Below are 18,281 nucleotides of genomic sequence, written 5' to 3'. Positions count from 1 at the left end.
ATGAACTTTAATTAACCAACTCTTAGATATTCAACAAATCCTGGAAAAAAATATGTGTGAGAAAATGTCCAAGAATCTATTTAAAAATTCTTTAAATTAAATGTCCTGTTTGGATATATCACCAATAGTGTTGACTCAACATTCCCAAGGGTATGTTGAAGGTTATTTTCAGAGCTGAATAAAACTATTCTGTTTTAATTATCCTTCCTTCCTTCCTTCTTTCCTTCTTTCCTCTCTCCCTTCCTCCCTCCCTCCCTTCCTTCTCTCCTGCCCTTCCTCCCAGTTTGGGTTTTATATCTCCAGAATTTAGTTTAACACTTCTCAAAACATCTTACGATATACATTAATGTTTTTGTCTGTAAACTACTAAGGAAGAGCCAGAGACATGGAAAAGTTAAGGGACACACCCTTAGAGCAAGTCAGTTAAGAAGAAGTGAAATTCTAGAACACAGGCCTCTTTTTTTTTTAACGTTTATTTATTATTGAGAGACAGAGAAACAGAGCATGAGCATGGGAGGGGTGGAAAGAGGGAGAGACACAGAATCTGAAGCAGGCTCCAGGCTCTGAGCTGTCAGCACAGAGCCCGATGCGGGGCTCAAACCCATGAACTGAGGGATCATGGCCTGAGCTGAAGTCAGACACTTACCCAACTGAGCCGCCCAGGCACCCCAGACTCTTTTAAGTCTTAAATGTTATTTGTTGGGAGATGTATAATTTCTATCATTTTACTGAAATTCTATACACATAAAAATTTTTCATTTCACAGAAATTAATGGAAATTCATATTAAAAAAACATTTAAATAATGGGAAAATTAAGCTTTTCTGGAATGAGACCCTTTGCTTTTTGTTGTAAAAAATAACTACATATGTCTGACCCATCATAAGTAGTGACTATTAATTCTTAGTTTGGATGATGATATACATGTTTACGTTTTTTCTTTTGAGTGTCAAAAAACTCTAGTTTGCATTAATTTTTTTTCAAATTTAGCCTAATCATTGCAATTCAAGTATTTAAAATTTATTCTTAATAAAAACATCATACCTTCAACAACAAAAACATGTCGAGGAGTCTTGACAATTAAATGATTTGCCATATTGCATCTCCTTTGTTGAACAGTCCTACAAACTCTTCATTCCACAACTTTTTTTCATCAGTTGCTCCTTAAAATAATAAAGCCAATTGTGCATTTAAGCTAGAAAATGAACCTCAGGGCATGCCCATCTGTCTAAACAAATAAGCACATTTCCAACAGAGTTACAGGCAGATTGTTCTTTAAACTAAGGTGATGAATGTGAACATTCAAGAAATTATGAATTATTGAAGAGCAAACAGCCTAACGTATTTCTCTCCATCCCTATAATCATATTTTGAGACATATTATTGACTTTGGAGTATTTTTACTACTACTACCAAAATGTCATTAACATTAAAGTGTTTCCAGATTAACATAGGTAACTACAACCGTTAAAAAGTGCATTAAAAAGGCAATTGAACATTGCAGAAATAAACTTCCATACACATGACTCTTTTAAAGATATCTCCCTATCCCTAGTGACTTAACAAAAATTTAAGGTACATTAATTCTGTTTTAACTAAAATTTGTGTGTAAAAAATAGAATAGTAATTCTCAATAAATGTTAGACGTATTAAAAAAATAGACCAGCAAGCTGTTATACCTAAATTATTATATTTATCCATTTATTCTTACAGATTTTTACCATGCTGCTACAAAAATCTCATATATATGTATATATATGAAGTTTTATATACATATGTGAAATTAAAAAAAAACAATTTATATTTACAAGAGTGTAAAATGACACAAGTGATCTTTTCCACAATTAAGTTACTCAGTTAAAGGTTATCCAAAATTAACTCATTTACAGGTATGGGGTGAAAAAATATAAGTGAGATGTGAATAGAGCTATTGTGAGCTCAGAGTGAAAAACATTCAAGTGTAAGTTAAATAATTTGCCCTCTGTTTTGTGTATGTGTGTTGAGAAGCTTTCCTCACTACTAATTTTCTTTTGAAATATAAAGGTCGGCATTTGAATGAATAGGGAAGGGGAATTATTAAAAACTGTTTACAAGGTACCAATGAGGGCAGAAACTGAAGGGAACAGGTATGCTAATGAGAACACAGAATTAGTCCAAGAAAAATTGTGAGCAGCCCAAGTATTTTTCTTTCCTAATCTTTAGAAATGTGGTCCATGCAATTAGAGGTAATCATTTGTAGTCATAGAGTGGGACGCAAAGACTTGGAATGATTTCCAGTCACGGCAGGTGATTTCCACAGTTCTGAAAATTATCCTATTTTTTTGCATATGCAATATAGTCACCCTAAATCTTAATTGTGACCTAAAACCTTTTCTGTAAAAAAAAAAAAAAAAAAAAAAAAAAAAAAAAAACTTTCTATGGTTTGTGATTTTAAAAGATTCGTTTTTCTTATCTATTTTGCATCATTATAGTTTAGCATTTCCACTAGAATAAAGATGTCTATGTTAGGCACCTTACTTTTTTACTTTTGATTTCATAGAAATACAAGTAATATAGCTTGTCCTCTTTTGTGCTGGTTTCTCCCATTCAATAGTACAACTGTGGTATTTATTCATACTTCAGACAATTATTTAAAGTATTAATTCTATACTTTGTACATAAATGTTGAAGAGATATTAGTTATTGTTAATATTTCAATATTTTTTTGTTTGCTTGTTTGTTTTTGAGAGAGAAACAGAGCATGAGCGGGGGAGGGGCAGAGAGAGAGGGAGACACAGAATCTGAAGCCGCTCCAGGCTCTAAGCTGTCAGTACAGAGCCCTACGAGGGGATCAAACCCATCAACTGTGAGATCATGACCTTAGCTGAAGTCAGATATGTAACCAGCTGAGCCACCCAGGCGCCCCTGTGTTCTTATTTCTACTCTCTCTTTTGATATTCTTCTCTCTCTTATTCCTTTCTCACCCATGGAGCAGCCTGTTCCCTTTTTTGTTGGTTTATATTGTTTTGGTGAAAAATATTTTCCAGTTGATTTATAAAAATAGGAAATACCTTTTTAAGCTTGCTGTCCATCAGAAAATTATTATATTCTATACCCTATAGAAATCTCCAATACAGATTATTTTCAATAAGAATTTTCAAATTATGCCTCCGTTGTCTTACTCTCTTTTGCTGTTGATATTAAGATATTTTGTTTATTTCCCATCCTTCCTGTGTTACTTTTTCTTTTACTCTGAAAGGATTTAGAATCTTTATTTTAATCCTGGTATTCTGAAAATTCACACTGATACATGCCTTGGGCTGCATCTTTATTTCGTTCTGAGGGTCCTTTCTAGACCCTTTTGAGGTGATTACCTACAGTCAAAGAAAGTTTTCTTGTGTCATTATCTGAATATTTTCCCTGTGTTCCAAGTACTTTCTCTTTTTGAAAATACTGTTAGTTGGATTCCACACACCCTTAATTATCTATTTATTTTATTTTATTTTCTATGTTTCAATACTCCTCCTACTTTTAAGGATTTCATTAATTTAGTTTTCCAACTTTTCTATTAATTATTGACATTGACTGGTATCGTTTTATATTAACTTTGTATTCAGTGCGTTGTGATTTTTTTTGATGTTACAGATGCATTAAGTTTTCTCTCTGAGGACTTTAATCAGAGTTTGCAGTTTTTGACACTTTATTCTGTTGCATTTACTGTATTCTTTTCCTATTTCCATTATTTTTGTTTTTCTTTTGTTTAGCTTCTGTCTTTCCTGATGAAGACTCTCAACAAACTATCGATTCTTTTTTGGCGTCTCAGATTTAAAATGTAAGCACTAAACAGATAACTGAAAGTTCTGTTAAGGACAGGTTTGCTTATCTGGTGGAACCGAATATAGGATGGCCAGGGAGTAAGAAATATTTTGTGGAGTCATCCCAAAAGTCAGTTCCCACAGGCTTTCCAAGGCTAACTTTTTCCCAGAAGAAAAAAATTCTCTAAGTGATTGAATAGGAAAAAATCAGTCCTGTAACATCCTCACCATTCACTGACATAATGTTTGTTTAATCTGTTGCTTTCTCTCCTATACTTTCTTTAATTCTTCTCTTTACTGTGTCTAGGTCTTCCTGTCCGGAGACTTTTGATTCAATCTCTCCAGTTTATGTGCTTCCTGATTCTTGGGATAAACTGGATAGAGAAGATTTCAGAGTTTTGTAGCTTTCTGGGGACCAAAGTTGTCTTTGTCTACACTCTGTAGACCAACCTCCTGCTTTTTATTGCCTATTCTCACCCCTATCCTTCACAGGACCTCATGCAACGACTTTCTGTAGATTTCAGGAGTTCTTCAGGGAAAGCTATCTTCTTTTTAATTGGGATTTCCCTGTGTAGGCAACAAGTATTTCACTGTACTCCCTTGGCTAAGGCACTTACCACTCTGTCCATTTCCAACTATTGTGTTTTTTTTTTCAGTATATGAAATTTATTGTCAAATTGGTTTCCATACAACACCCAGTGCTTATCCCAAAAGGTGCCCTCCTCAATTCCCATCACCCACCCTCCCCTTCCTCCCACCCCCCATCAACCCTCGGTTTGTTCTCAGTTTTTAAGAGTCTCTTATGCTTTGGCTCTCTCCCACTCTAACCTCTTTTTTTTTTTTTCCTTCCCCTCCCCCATGGGTTTCTGTTAAGTTTCTCAGGATCCACATAAGAGTGAAAAAATATGGTATCTTTCTTTCTCCGTATGGCTTATTTCACTTAGCATCACACTCTCCAGTTCCATCCACGTTGCTACAAAGGGCCATATTTCGTTCTTTCTCATTGCCATGTAGTACTCCATTGCATATATAAACCACAATTTCTTTATCCATTCATCAGTTGATGGACATTTAGGCTCTTTCCATAATTTGGCTATTGTTGAGAGTGCTGCTATAAACATTGGGGTACAAGTGCCCCTATGCATCAGTACTCCTGTATCCCTTGGGTAAATTCCTAGCAGTGCTATTGCTGGGTCATAGGGTAGGTCTATTTTTAATTTTCTGAGGAACCTGCACACTGTTTTCCAGAGTGGCTGCACCAATTTGCATTCCCACCAACAGCGCAAGAGGGTCCCCATTTCTCCACATCCTCTCCAGCATCTATAGTCTCCTGATTTATTCATTTTGGCCACTCTGACTGGTGTGAGGTGATATCTGAGTGTGGTTTTGATTTGTATTTCCCTGATGAGGAGCGACATTGAGCATCTTTTCATATGCCTGTTGGCCATCCAGATATCTTCTTTAGAGAAGTGTCTATTCATGTTTTCTGCCCATTTCTTCACTGGGTTATTTGTTTTTCGGGTGTGGAGTTTGGTGAGCTCTTTATAGATTTTGGATACTAGCCCTTTGTCCGATATGTCATTTGCAAATATCTTTTCCCATTCCGTTGGTTGCCTTTTAGTTTGGTTGGTTGTTTCCTTTGCTGTGCAGAAGCTTTTTATCTTCATAAGGTCCCAGTAGTTCATTTTTGCTTTTAATTCCCTTGCCTTTGGGGATGTGTCGAGTAAGAGATTGCTATGGCTGAGGTCAGAGAGGTCTTTTCCCGCTTTCTCCTCTAGGGTTTTGATGGTTTCCTGTCTCACATTCAGGTCCTTTATCCATTTTGAGTTTATTTTTGTGAATGGTGTCAGAAAGTGGTCTAGTTTCAACCTTCTGCATGTTGCTGTCCAGTTCTCCCAGCACCATTTGTTAAAGAGACTGTCTTTTTTCCATTGGATGTTCTTTCCTGCTTTGTCAAAGATGAGTTGGCCATACGTTTGTGGGTCTAGTTCTGGGGTTTCTATTCTATTCCATTGGTCTATGTGTCTGTTTTTGTGCCAATACCGTGCTGTCTTGATGATTACAGCTTTGTAGTAGAGGCTAAAGTCTGGGATTGTGATGCTTCCTGCTTTGGTCTTCTTCTTCAAAATTACTTTGGCTATTCGGGGCCTTTTGTGATTCCATATGAATTTTAGGATTGCTTGTTCTAGTTTCGAGAAGAATGCTGGTGCAATTTTGATTGGGATTGCATTGCATGTGTAGATAGCTTTGGGTAGTATTGACATTTTGACAATATTTATTCTTCCAATCCATAAGCAGGGGATGTCTTTCCATTTCTTTATATCTTCTTCAATATCCTTCATAAGCTTTCTATAGTTTTCAGCATACAGATCTTTTACATCTTTGGTTAGATTTATTCCTAGGTATTTTATGCTTCTTGGTGCAATTGTGAATGGGATCATTTTCTTTATTTGTCTTTCTGTTGCTTCATTGTTAGTGTATAAGAATGCAACTGATTTCTGTACATTGATTTTGTATCCTGCAACTTTGCTGAATTCATGTATCAGTTCCAGCAGACTTTTGGTGGAGTCTATAGGATTGTCCATGTATAATATCATGTCATCTGCAAAAAGCGAAAGCTTGACTTCATCTTTGCCAAATTTGATGCCTTTGCTTTCCTTTTGTTGTCTGCTGATGCTAGAACTTCCAATACTATGTTAAACAACAGCAGTGAGAGTGGGCATCCCTGTCGTGTTCCTGATCTCAGGGAAAAAGCTCTCAGTTTTTCCCCATCGAGGATGATGTTAGCTGTGCGTTTTCATAAATGGCTTTTATGATGTTTAAGTATGTTCCTTCTATCCCGACTTTCTCAAGGGTTTTATTAAGAAAGCGTGCTGGATTTTGTCAAAGGCCTTTTCTTCATCAATTGACAGGATCATATGGTTCTTCTCTTTTCTTTTATTAATGTGATGTATCACGTTGATTGATTTGCGATTGTTGAACCAGCCCTGCATCCCAGGAATGAATCCCACTTGATCATGGTGAATAATTCTTTTTATAGGCCATTGAATTCGATTTGCTAGTATCTTATTGAGAATTTTTGCATCCATATTCATCAGGGATATTGGCCTGTAGTTCTCTTTTTTTACTGGGTCTCTGTCTGGTTTAGGAATCAAAGTAATACTGGCTTCATAGAATGAGTCTGGAAGTTTTCCTTCCCTTTCTATTTCTTGGAATAGCTTGAGAAGGATAGGTAGTATCTCTGCTTTCAACATCTGGTAGAACTCCCCTGGGAAGCCATCTGGTCCTGGACTCTTATTTGTTGGGAGATTTTTGATAACCGATTCAATTTCTTCGCTGGTTATGGGTCTGTTCAAGCTTTCTATTTCCTCCTGATTGAGTTTTGGAAGTGTGTGGGTGTTTAGGAATTTGTCCATTTCTTCCAGGTTGTCCAGTTTGTTGGCATATAATTTTTCATTGTATTCCCTGATAACTGTTTGTATCTCTGAGGGATTGGTTGTAATAATCCCATTTTCATTCATGATTTTATCTATTTGGGTCATCTCCCTTTTCTTTTTAGAAGACTGGCTAGAGGTTTGTCACTTTTGTTTATTTTTTCAAAAACCAAATCTTGGTTTCGTTGATCTGCTCTACAGTTTTTTTAGATTCTATATTGTTTATTTCTGCTCTGATCTTTATGATTTCTCTTCTTCTGCTGGGGTTAGGCTGCCTTTGCTGTTCTGCTTCTATTTCCTTTAGGTGTGCTGTTAGATTTTGTATTTGGGATTTTTCTTGTTTCTTGAGATAGGCCTGGATTGCAATGTATTTTCCTCTCAGGACTGCCTTCGCTGCGTCCCAAAGCGTTTGGATTGTTGTATTTTCATTTTCGTTTGTTTCCATATATTTTTTAATTTCTTCTCTAATTGCCTGGTTGACCCATTCATTCTTTAGTAGAGTGTTCTTTAACCTCCATGCTTTTGGAGGTTTTCCAGACTTTTTCCTGTGGTTGATGTCAAGCTTCATAGCATTGTGGTCTGAAAGTATGCATGGTATAATTTCAATTCTTGTATACTTATGAAGGGCTGTTTTGTGACCCAGTATATGATCTATCTTGGAGAATGTTCCATGTGCACTCAAGAAGAAAGTATATTCTGTTGCTTTGGGATGCAGAGTTCTAAATATATCTGTCAAGTCCACCTGATCCAATTTGTTATTCAGGGCCCTTGTTTCATTATTGACCGTGTGTCTAGATGATCTATCCATTTCTATAAGTGGAGTGTTAAAGTCCCCTGCAATTACCACATTCTTATCAATAAGGTTGCTTATGTTTGTGAGTAATTGTTTTATATATTTGGGGGCTCCGGTATTCGGCACATAGACATTTATAATTGTTAGCTCTTCCTGATGGATAGACCCTGTGATTATTATATAATGCCCTTCTTCATCCCTTGTTACAGCCTTTAATTGAAAGTCCAGTTTGTCTGATATAAGTAATGCTACTCCAGCTTTCTTTTGGCTTCCAGTAGCATGATAAATAGTTCTCCATCCCCTCACTCTCAATCTAAAGGTGTCCTCAGATCTAAAATGAATCTCTTGTAGACAGCAAATAGATGGGTCTTGTTTTTTTATCCATTCTGATACCCTATGTCTTTTGGTTGGTGCATTTAATCCATTTACATTCAGTGTTATTATAGAAAGATACAGGTTTAGAGTCATTGTGATGCCTGTATGTTTTATGCTTGTAGCGATGTCTCTGGTACTTTGTCTCACAGGATCCCCCTTAGGATCTCTTGTAGGGCTGGTTTCGTGGTGACAAATTCCTTCAGTTTTTTTTTTGTTTGGGAAGACCTTTATCTCTCCTTCTATTCTAAATGACACACTTGCTGAATAAAGGATTCTCGGCTGCATATTTTTTCTGTTCAATACATTGAAGATCTCGTGCCAATCTGTTCTGGCCTGCCAAGTTTCAAAAGAGAGATCCGTCAGGAGTCTTATCAGTCTCCCTTTATATGTTAGAGCATGTTTATCCCTAGCTGCTTTCAGAATTTTCTCTTTATCCTTGTATTTTGCCAGTTTCACTATGATATGTTGTGCAGAAGATCGATTCAAGTTATATCTGAAGGGAGTTCTCTGTGCCCCTTGGATTTCAATGCCTTTTTCTTTCCCCAGTTCAGAGAAGTTCTCAGCTATTATTTTTTCAAGTACCCCTTCAGTACCTTTCCCTCTCTCTTCCTCCTCTGGGATACCAATTATGCGTATATTATTTCTTTTTAGTGTATCACTTATTTCTCTAATTTTCCCCTCTTTCTCCTGGATTTTTTTATCTTTTTCTCAGCTTCCTCTTTTTCCATAACTTTATCTTCTAGTTCACCTATTCTCTCCTCTGCCTCTTCAATCCGAGCTGTTGTCGTTTCCATTTTATTTTGCATTTTGTTTAAAGCGTTTTTCAGCTCCTCCTGACTGTTCCTTAGTCCCTTTATCTCCATAGCAAGAGATTCTCTGCTGTGCTCTATACTGTTTTCAAGCCCAGCGATTAATTTTATGACTATTATTCTAAATTCACTTTCTGTTATATTATTTAAATCCTTTTTGATCATTTCATTGGCTGTTGTTATTTCCTGGAGATTCTTCTGAGGGGAATTCTTCCGTTTGGTCATTTTGGATAGTCCCTGGATTGGTGAGGACCTGCAGGGCACTTCCCCTGTCTGTGGTGTATAACTGGAGTTGGTGGGCGGAGTCGTAGTCAGACCTGATGTCTACCCCCAGCCCACTGCTGGGGCCACAGTCAGACTGTTGTGTGCCTTCTCTTCCCCTCTCCTAGGGGCAGGATTCACTGTGGGGTGGCGTGGCCCGTCTGGGCTACTTGCACACTGCCAGGCTTGTGGTGCTGGGGATCTGGCGTATTAGCTGGGGTGGGTAGGCAAGGTGCACGGGGGCAGGAGGGGCAGGCTTAGCTTGCTTCTCCTTAGGTGATCCACTTCAGGAGGGGCCTTGTGGCAGCTGGAGTGAGTCAGACCTGCTGCCAGAGGGGTGGCTTCGCAGAAGCACAGCGTTGGGTGTTTGCGCAGAGGGAGCAAGTTCCCTGGAAGGGACTGGTTCCCTTTGGGATTTTGGCTGGGGGATGGGCAAGGGAGATGGCGCTGGTGAGCGCCTTTGTTCCCCGCCAAATAGCTCTGTCGTCCGGGGCTCAGCAACTCTCCCTCCCTTTGTCCTCCAGCCTTCCCGTTTTCAGAGCAGAGCTGTTAGCTTATAACCTTCCAGATGTCAGGTCCTGCTTGCTGTGGGAACGCACTCCGTCCGGCCCCTCCGCTTTTGCCAGCAGACTCGGGGCTCTGCCTGGCCAGCAGGCTGCCCCTCCACCCCAGCTCCCTCCCGCCAGTCCGTGCAGCGCGCGCACCGCCTCGCCGCCCTTTGTACCCTCTTCCATGGGCCTCTCGTCTGCGCTTGGCTCTGGAGACTCCATTCTGCTAGTCTTCTGGTGGTTTTCTGGGTTAGTTAGGCAGGTGTAGGTGGAATCCAAGTGATCAGCAGGATGCGAGGTGAGCCCAGCGTCCTCCTAAGCCGCCATCTTCCCTACCTCCTCCCAACTTTGTGTTTTAACACTATAGTTCTCTCCTAGTTTCATCAAGCTTAGATTTTTCTGTATTTTTGTGCTTATTTTCAATGATTTTCAGATGGAAAGAATCCACATTCTTTACCCTGGCATATTAAAATTGTTCAAATTGTTTTTACCAAATAGTTTTGATATTATGTTGGATAATTTCTGATATTTATAGGAATATTTATCTACTTGAGTTTTTTTTTGTCTCCTTCTATTAAGTTTATATTACCACTATTATTTAAATATTTGGTGGGTGTTGGAGAACCACGGTATAACTGAGGGCAGGGTACAACTGAGGTACAACTAAAAAAAGTTATTGAAAAGTAAATGTATTTTTCTTTTGGCTTTTTACATAAACTTTTAATATCTGAATATGGACATACACATAGTTTTCTAGGCTTTTATCCCTTTGTCTACCTGATAATATCTCGTTACAAAGTATATTGAAACACATTCTTAAAAACTCAAAATTACTGGGGCACTAGGGTGGATCATTCGGTTAAGTGTCGACTTCAGCGCAGGTTGTGATCTATTTGTGAGTTCAATCCCTGTGTTGGGCTCTGTGCTGACAGCTCAGAGCCTGGAGCATGCTTCGATTTCTCTCTCCCTCTCTCTCTCTGTTCCTCCCGCACTCATGCACTCTCTCTCTCTCTCAAAAATACAATAAACATTAATTTTTTAAAGTTAAAATTACTTGTGAATATAGTGACAATGAGTGGGTCTCCTAAATTACACACTATTTATCATAGGCTTGAAGAGTTATAAACATTTACTAGCTATTAAAAATCAAAAGCACTTGGCTCAAATACCTATAAAATAGACCTAAGAATACCAGCTTATTGCACTCATGAAAAATGTTTACACCTGAATCTATTGCATTGAATTATATATTTAAAAACTTGGTTCGGAAACAAAACCCAGGGATTGAAATTCTAGGTAATTTATCAAAACCTCTTGCTAGTCATATATATTTTCTCCATCTATGTATTTTTTCCAGTTCTTTCTTTTATGGGTAAGATTAAATATTTTCCTGAGTTCAGATGGTAGGAACACTCTGTAAACTCAACTGCACTTATATATATTATTCTGTCAGAATTTTCTTTTTACAAATATTTATTTATTTTTGGGAGAGCACAAGTAGGGAAGGGGCAGAGAGAGGGGGACAGAGGGGTGGGAACAGCTAGCTCTGTGCTGACAGGCTGACAGCAGCGAGCCCCATGTGGGGCTCGAACTCACGAACCAGGAGATCATGACCTGAGCTGAAGTTGGACTCTCAACCGACTGAGTCACCCAAGTGCCCCTGTCAGAAATTACTGATAGTTTTTATATGGTTCTATGTTTCACTGGTCTTCTTAATATACACAATCAACATAGGTGATGTTTTCATGTACATCTGATCACAGTTAGGGCCTTACACTCAAGGAGAAAACACACTCATATTTTGAAATGTACTTGATAACTCTATGCTCTTCTTGTGTTTCAACATTTTTCAAAACTAACCTGTCTTTGAGGAAAAATGTAGCACTTTGGTTCATTTGCTTCAGACGAGTGGAAAGAATTTTGTATTAAACTAGCTCCAGATGTATTCTTTGCTTTCTAACCCACCTAGTTAAAAATTCTTCTAGAAATCCCATTTTTCTAAAATGCTCACACAAACTAGATACAAATACATCTTAATAAATATTTATATTACAGGATTGAACTTTGTATATTTTGAATAATTTTACATCATTATATAGGAAAACCAAGACGCCAGAGACACTCTTTGCTGTATTTAACAACCTGGGGCAATCAATAACTTTTAGGTAAATATTTCACTGAATATTTCTGAACAATCCATTTTCTGAACTTTTGTGCAGGATGTAACTCTTAAAATATAACAAGCTTAGTTATTGTACTTTGGATTTTTATTTAGAAACATTTCCATAAGGATATTTTCCTATATGTTTTAAGGAGATACAATCACAGAGTTATATAAGCACTTTCCTAATCAAGATATAATCAAATTATAATCCTACATTTATGCTGTATTTGAAATATTACATAGGGGCACCTGGGTGGCACAGTCAGTTGACATCCAACCTCGGCTCAGGTCATGATCTCACGGTTTGTGGGTTCCAGCCCAGCGTTGGGCTCTGTGCTGACAGCACAAAGCCTGTTTGGATGGATTCTCAGTCTCCTTCTCTCTCTGCCCCTCTCCTGCTCTCTCTCTGTCTCTCAAAAAAATAAAGGAACATTAAAAAAAATCTTATTTAGGAGCCTATTCTCATTGGGGATGTAACCATAAGTCAAAAGAGTAATGAGAATCTGTCAATATGAGCAAAATCATTAATATATAGGCAGGTAGACTATATATATTTTTAAGTAGTTATTTATTTTTGAGAGAGACAGATACAGCATGAGAAAGGGAGGGGCAGGGAGAGAGGAAGAGAGAAAGAATCCTGTCAGCACAGAACCTGATGCGGGGCTTTGACTCATGAAACCCTGGGATCATGACCTAAGCTGAAACCAAGGGTCTGATCCTTAACCAACTGAGCCACCCAGATTCCCCAACTATATTTTGATATTAAGTAGATAGTACTCCTGGGGAGCGGCAAGAAAATAATTAAGTTAACCATCTTCTCATACATAGGTCCACACTAAAATTATCTCTATATCTAAAGAACTGTTTATTATTGCAATTCAAAATTTGTACCCAAAGCAAATTTTTATAGTACAATTATTGAGAAGATAAAAAGGAGTTAGTAACAAAAACGCTGACACATCTATAACTACACTCTTGCAACCAGGCTTCGCTATAATAAAGCACAGTTTTATTAAGCACTTAATTAATTGCCACATTAAAATGATAGGGGCCCAACTCATAAAAATGACTTATGAGAATGCAGGCTTCTTTTGCTGTGTTGACTGAAAATGCAAGCTGTACACACCATTTAATTAAGAAAAATGTAATCAAGCAATAGTGTGGGTGTTTAGTTTGGAAGCAAAACTTGCAGGTGTAAGGGGACAAAGAGTTGTGATCATGACATCTTTAGCTGAGAGTACCATTTATTGGAAGTGACTATACACATAGGCTTAGCAACTGAAATTAATAAAGGTGCTCGGCAGTTTCATCCTATAAGTTTACCTATTTTCAATTTTCAATTTAGAGTTGCATATAAGACATGTATACAGCAATCCTAATTGCAGACTATATACTCAGTGCCATTTGAGGCAATTTGTTTAAAGGCAACTTAATAATAAGAAATATTTGACTTCTTATTCTATTGCAGATATTGTGCTGAGGACTTTATATGGATTAATTTTATTTCTCTCAACAACCCTTTGAAGTTCATTCCAGTTTTACAAACACAATCTTACGGACATTAAATAACTTTTCTAAAGCCACACAACATGTAGTGGAGGAGACAGATTCCTAATGGGGTCAATATACGTGACTGCACAGCCTGTGCATTTAAACCTTATACCAGCTATAACTGTTTTTAATTTAAACACCACCTATAAAACAATGATCACTTTCACACTATATGATATAAGATCTGGGGCAATAGTTTTGTCTTTAAATTACACTAATTATTTTAGATTTGCCTCCAGGGAAAAAAAAAACAAAAGAAAAATTATCGTTTCTATTCAGAGACTCTAGGGAAGTGACAGGAAATATAGTTTTCCCTAGTGGCTAATCTGGAACCCAAATAAAATTATGCTTTCTCAGAGCTGGCCAAACTTCTAAAGCTTATTCTTGTCTCCTTGTCTATAACCATTATTAATGCAATGAAAGCTATACTTTCTTTCCTAAAGAAATAAGCCTTCAGCTGGCCCTCCCAGAGAGCTATTCACACCATCATTTAATTATATAGCAATGACCCACCCTCACAAAATGTTGTAAAGGCATGAAAAGTAAAGACAGTCATTATGATAGAATTGAAAATCATGGCATTGAGTTCTTAAAATATTTCCTGATTACAGACCCCCAAATTTCTAGAATACTTTACTCATTTGTCCCTCCTTCAAATTTTTGTCCAGTTTCACCTTTTTTCACTCTATTTATCAAGAAAACATGCCTAATTTTTAGCATTCACATGCATCTGGAATCTGATCAAGATAATATAGGCACTGAAGTAAGATAATTTAATTATGCTATACAGAATATATTGTTAATCAAGCTCAACAATATTTTATGTAACAAAAACAGGTAAGATGACATTTAATATTAAAATAAAATATTGCTGATCAAGAAATTTGCTGATAAAAACATTTCTCCTTTAATGATTTCAACAATAAAACTTTAAAAGTAAAATAACTGTCAAAAACAAACAACAACAAACAATCAAAAGAACTACCATTTTTCTTCAAAGATTCAGTGCCTTGGCTACCAATGGTAAGGTTAGTGTTCCTAAGGTAACTCTGGGCAACTGAAGCAGCATATTATCCAGATAATTTTGACTACATTAAATATCACTATGCTGGGTAATGAAAATAAAGTATTTTTTTACAGGAAAATTATAAAATATTTGTAATCTTTAATGTAACAAGCTAGAAACACAGTAAGAAGCAAAAAAAAAATGAAGTGAGGACTTTAAGCATCAAGAAAAACATATATAAAACCAAAATATACTTTTCTAAAAAAATAAAATAGTGGGTTCAAATATATAAATAGAAGATCTCAAAGCAAAAATCAAACACAGATTTTGTTAGTCATAAGTATATTACTGAAGAAAATCCCTAAAGCAATAAAAAACTTTAAAAATATTTACCCTTAAATGTAATTGTTTTTGGCAATCTTTACTTTTCTGTGTTTCTTATTTTTAGAGTTACCATTCTATAATAAATTTGATCAAATATTCAAATAAAAAAATTCCAGGAGCACTTTTACTACTAAAAAACATTCAACTATCTTTGAGTCAGTTCCCAAAAGTTTCTATATTACATAAGTAATTTAGTTTCTATCAAACAGGACTGTGGTCTTTGAGCCAAATGATTCTTTGATTTTTTTTTTTTTTACAATAAAGAAACAAAAACCTAAGCCAACAAGACACATAAAGGATTTTTATCTCCATAAAACTTTGTGCGTTTTTTGTTTCCTTTTTTTTCGTTGTAGTTATTTTTAAATCAAATGCAGTACAACGTGCTATGCTGGCCAAAACTGGCAGGCTTTCGGGAAAGGTGAAGGATGTCAAATGACTGAATATTTCTAAGCCACAAAGTAGGTGAAACTAGTTTGTCAATGGTAACACAAAATGAGAGGTTTTTTACAGTCTAGAATCAAAACTCTCCAGGTAAAACAAGAAGCTTGATGCAGTAAAGGGAAATGAATGTTTCTACTTGTCCAAAGGAAGAAATTATGTGTCTCAAAAGAGATTAAAAAATAATTTGAACACACACACACACACACACACACACACACAATTACTCTTTACCCATTTGTGGAATATACTGGTCAAGTTTTCTATTTTACCTTTTTAAGATATTATAGAATCAAATTCAGCCCGTTTTGGTGTATGGTTTGATAAACTGGTAATTATATACATTTGCATGACCACTACCACAATCAGGACCTAGGACAGTTCCACGAATCTAAACCGTTGCTGGTACCACATTGCAGTCAATTCAATTTGACCTCAAAACTCAGACAACCACTAATGTGATTTCAGAATTTGTCATTATCATACTTTAACAGAATCAATTCATTCATGGTCTTTTGTGTTTGATTTCTTTCAATTAACATAACAATTTGTGATTCACCTATAGTTTGCGTATTAATATTATATGTCTCTACTTGTAAGTAGTATTCCATAATATGGATACACCAAAATCTATTATTATTAATATTGATGGTTGATGATTATTTTTATTGATTACTGCTTTACTAATGGATATTTTATTTGCTTCCAGTTTTTAATGAATAATGCTGCAATGAATGCACATATTAACATATTTCTGTAGGCACGCATGTTAATTTCCATTGGGTAATTACCTATGATTTGAATTGGTGAGTTTTCATGAGAAAATCTTGAAAGAAGACATAAGTGAAGAAAACATCTTACCTTTAATGAAACAAGGACATACATCACAGTGGACTAATTATCAGAATCCACACAAGCAAAAATACAGTAAAGTTGAAAGTTGTGAAAGAGAAAAAAGAAAACCACCAGACTAGACTTCCACATCCAGCAAATTAATTTTCCAAAGTGAAAGAGAGCTCTTTGGTTTTGGCAGCAGAAATGAGATGACAAAGGGGACGTCATATGTGGAAAGTGACACAACAAGACCCACATGTGTGTTACCACTGTGGCTCTAAGGCCCATCACTTTCAGAAGGTGACCTGTGGCAAATGTGTCTATCCTGCCAAGAGGAAGAAAAACTATAGGTGGAGTGCCAAGGCTAAAAGCCTGGGACCAGTCAAAAGAGGCACCTAAACAGTGAATACCACCAATCCAGGCATGGATTCCATGAAGGAACAACACCTACACCCAAGAGGGCAGCTGTTGCAGTACCCAGTTCATCGTAAAGACTTTGGTACTAGTCACACAATAATAAATGTTCTGGTTTTAAAACATTTAAAAAATGAAAGCGAAATAAAGACAATCCAGGTAGAACAAATGCTAAGGGAATTCGCCACCAGCAGATCTGCCTTTCAAGAAATGTTAAATGATTTTCTTTAGGTGGAGGAAAATACAGGTTAGAAAGATGGATCTACATAAAGAAAGGAAGAGTTTGAGAAGGAATAAAAAGGCAAAATAAAATATTTTTTTTCTCATTCCCCACTGATCTAAGAGGTAACTATTCAAGTAATGCTTTGGGTGATTATAACAACTAGATAAGCAAGATGAATGACAGCAATGCCACAAAGGAAGGAGGAAGGTTAAAAGGTACCCGCACTAAACTTACAACGAAATGGTTTTATTTTAAAGTAGACTAAAATTAGTCATAAATGTATTTTGTAAATTTTAGGACAAACAACAAATTTAAAGTATAATCTGTAGACTAAAAGATATAAAAGATGATTGACACAAAATATTCTATTGGAGGAAGAAGATAAAGGAAGCTCCAGTAACAAAGAGAAAACAGTTCCAGACATAGTAGATATTAATCTATCTACTGATACAGATGTGATATGCATTTACCACAAACTATATTTTGAATTTTAAATTTTGGTCTTTTCTTGGGCTAGCAATATGTGATATGATACCCTCTCATTATGCTGAGAGGGAGTGCAGAGTGCAGAGAGCTGCAGCTCCCAGCCAGCCACACAATCACAAGAGTGTAACTGGTACACTTACAACCCTTATGCATCCATATAACCATTCTGTTTTTCACTTTCGGTATTCAATAAATTACATGAGATATTCAACACTTTATTATAAAATAGGGTTTGTGTGAGACAATTTTGCCCAACTGTAGGCTAACATAAGTGTTCTGAGCATGTATAAAGTGGATTGGGCAAAGTTATGATGTTCAGTAGGTTAGGTACATTAAATGCATTTTCAACTTAAGATATTTTCAATTTATGGGGCGCCTGGGTGGCGTAGTCGGTTAAGCGTCCGACTTCAGCCAGGTCACGATCTCGCGGTCCGTGAGTTTGAGCCCCGCGTCAGGCTCTGGGCTGATGGCTCGGAGCCTGGAGCCTGTTTCCGATTCTGTGCCTCCCTCTCTCTTTGCCCCTCCCCGTTCATGCTCTGTCTCTCTCTGTCCCAAAAATAAATAAAAAACGTTGAAAAAAAAAAAAAAAGATATTTTCAATTTACAATGGGCTTATCCAGATGTAATCCCATTCTAAGTCAAAGAAGATCTTATATAAATACTTTAAATACGAATGTTATTTTTGTGACAATTAAGAGAGAATGATAGACAGTGTAGGTAAAAAAAAAAACACTATATGTGTCTAAAAGAAACACACTTTGAATGGAA

The sequence above is a fragment of the Neofelis nebulosa genome, chromosome 1 (assembly GCF_028018385.1).
Source record: "Neofelis nebulosa isolate mNeoNeb1 chromosome 1, mNeoNeb1.pri, whole genome shotgun sequence".
Classification (NCBI taxonomy): domain Eukaryota; kingdom Metazoa; phylum Chordata; class Mammalia; order Carnivora; family Felidae; genus Neofelis; species Neofelis nebulosa.
This window is presented reverse-complemented; position numbering follows the sequence as displayed.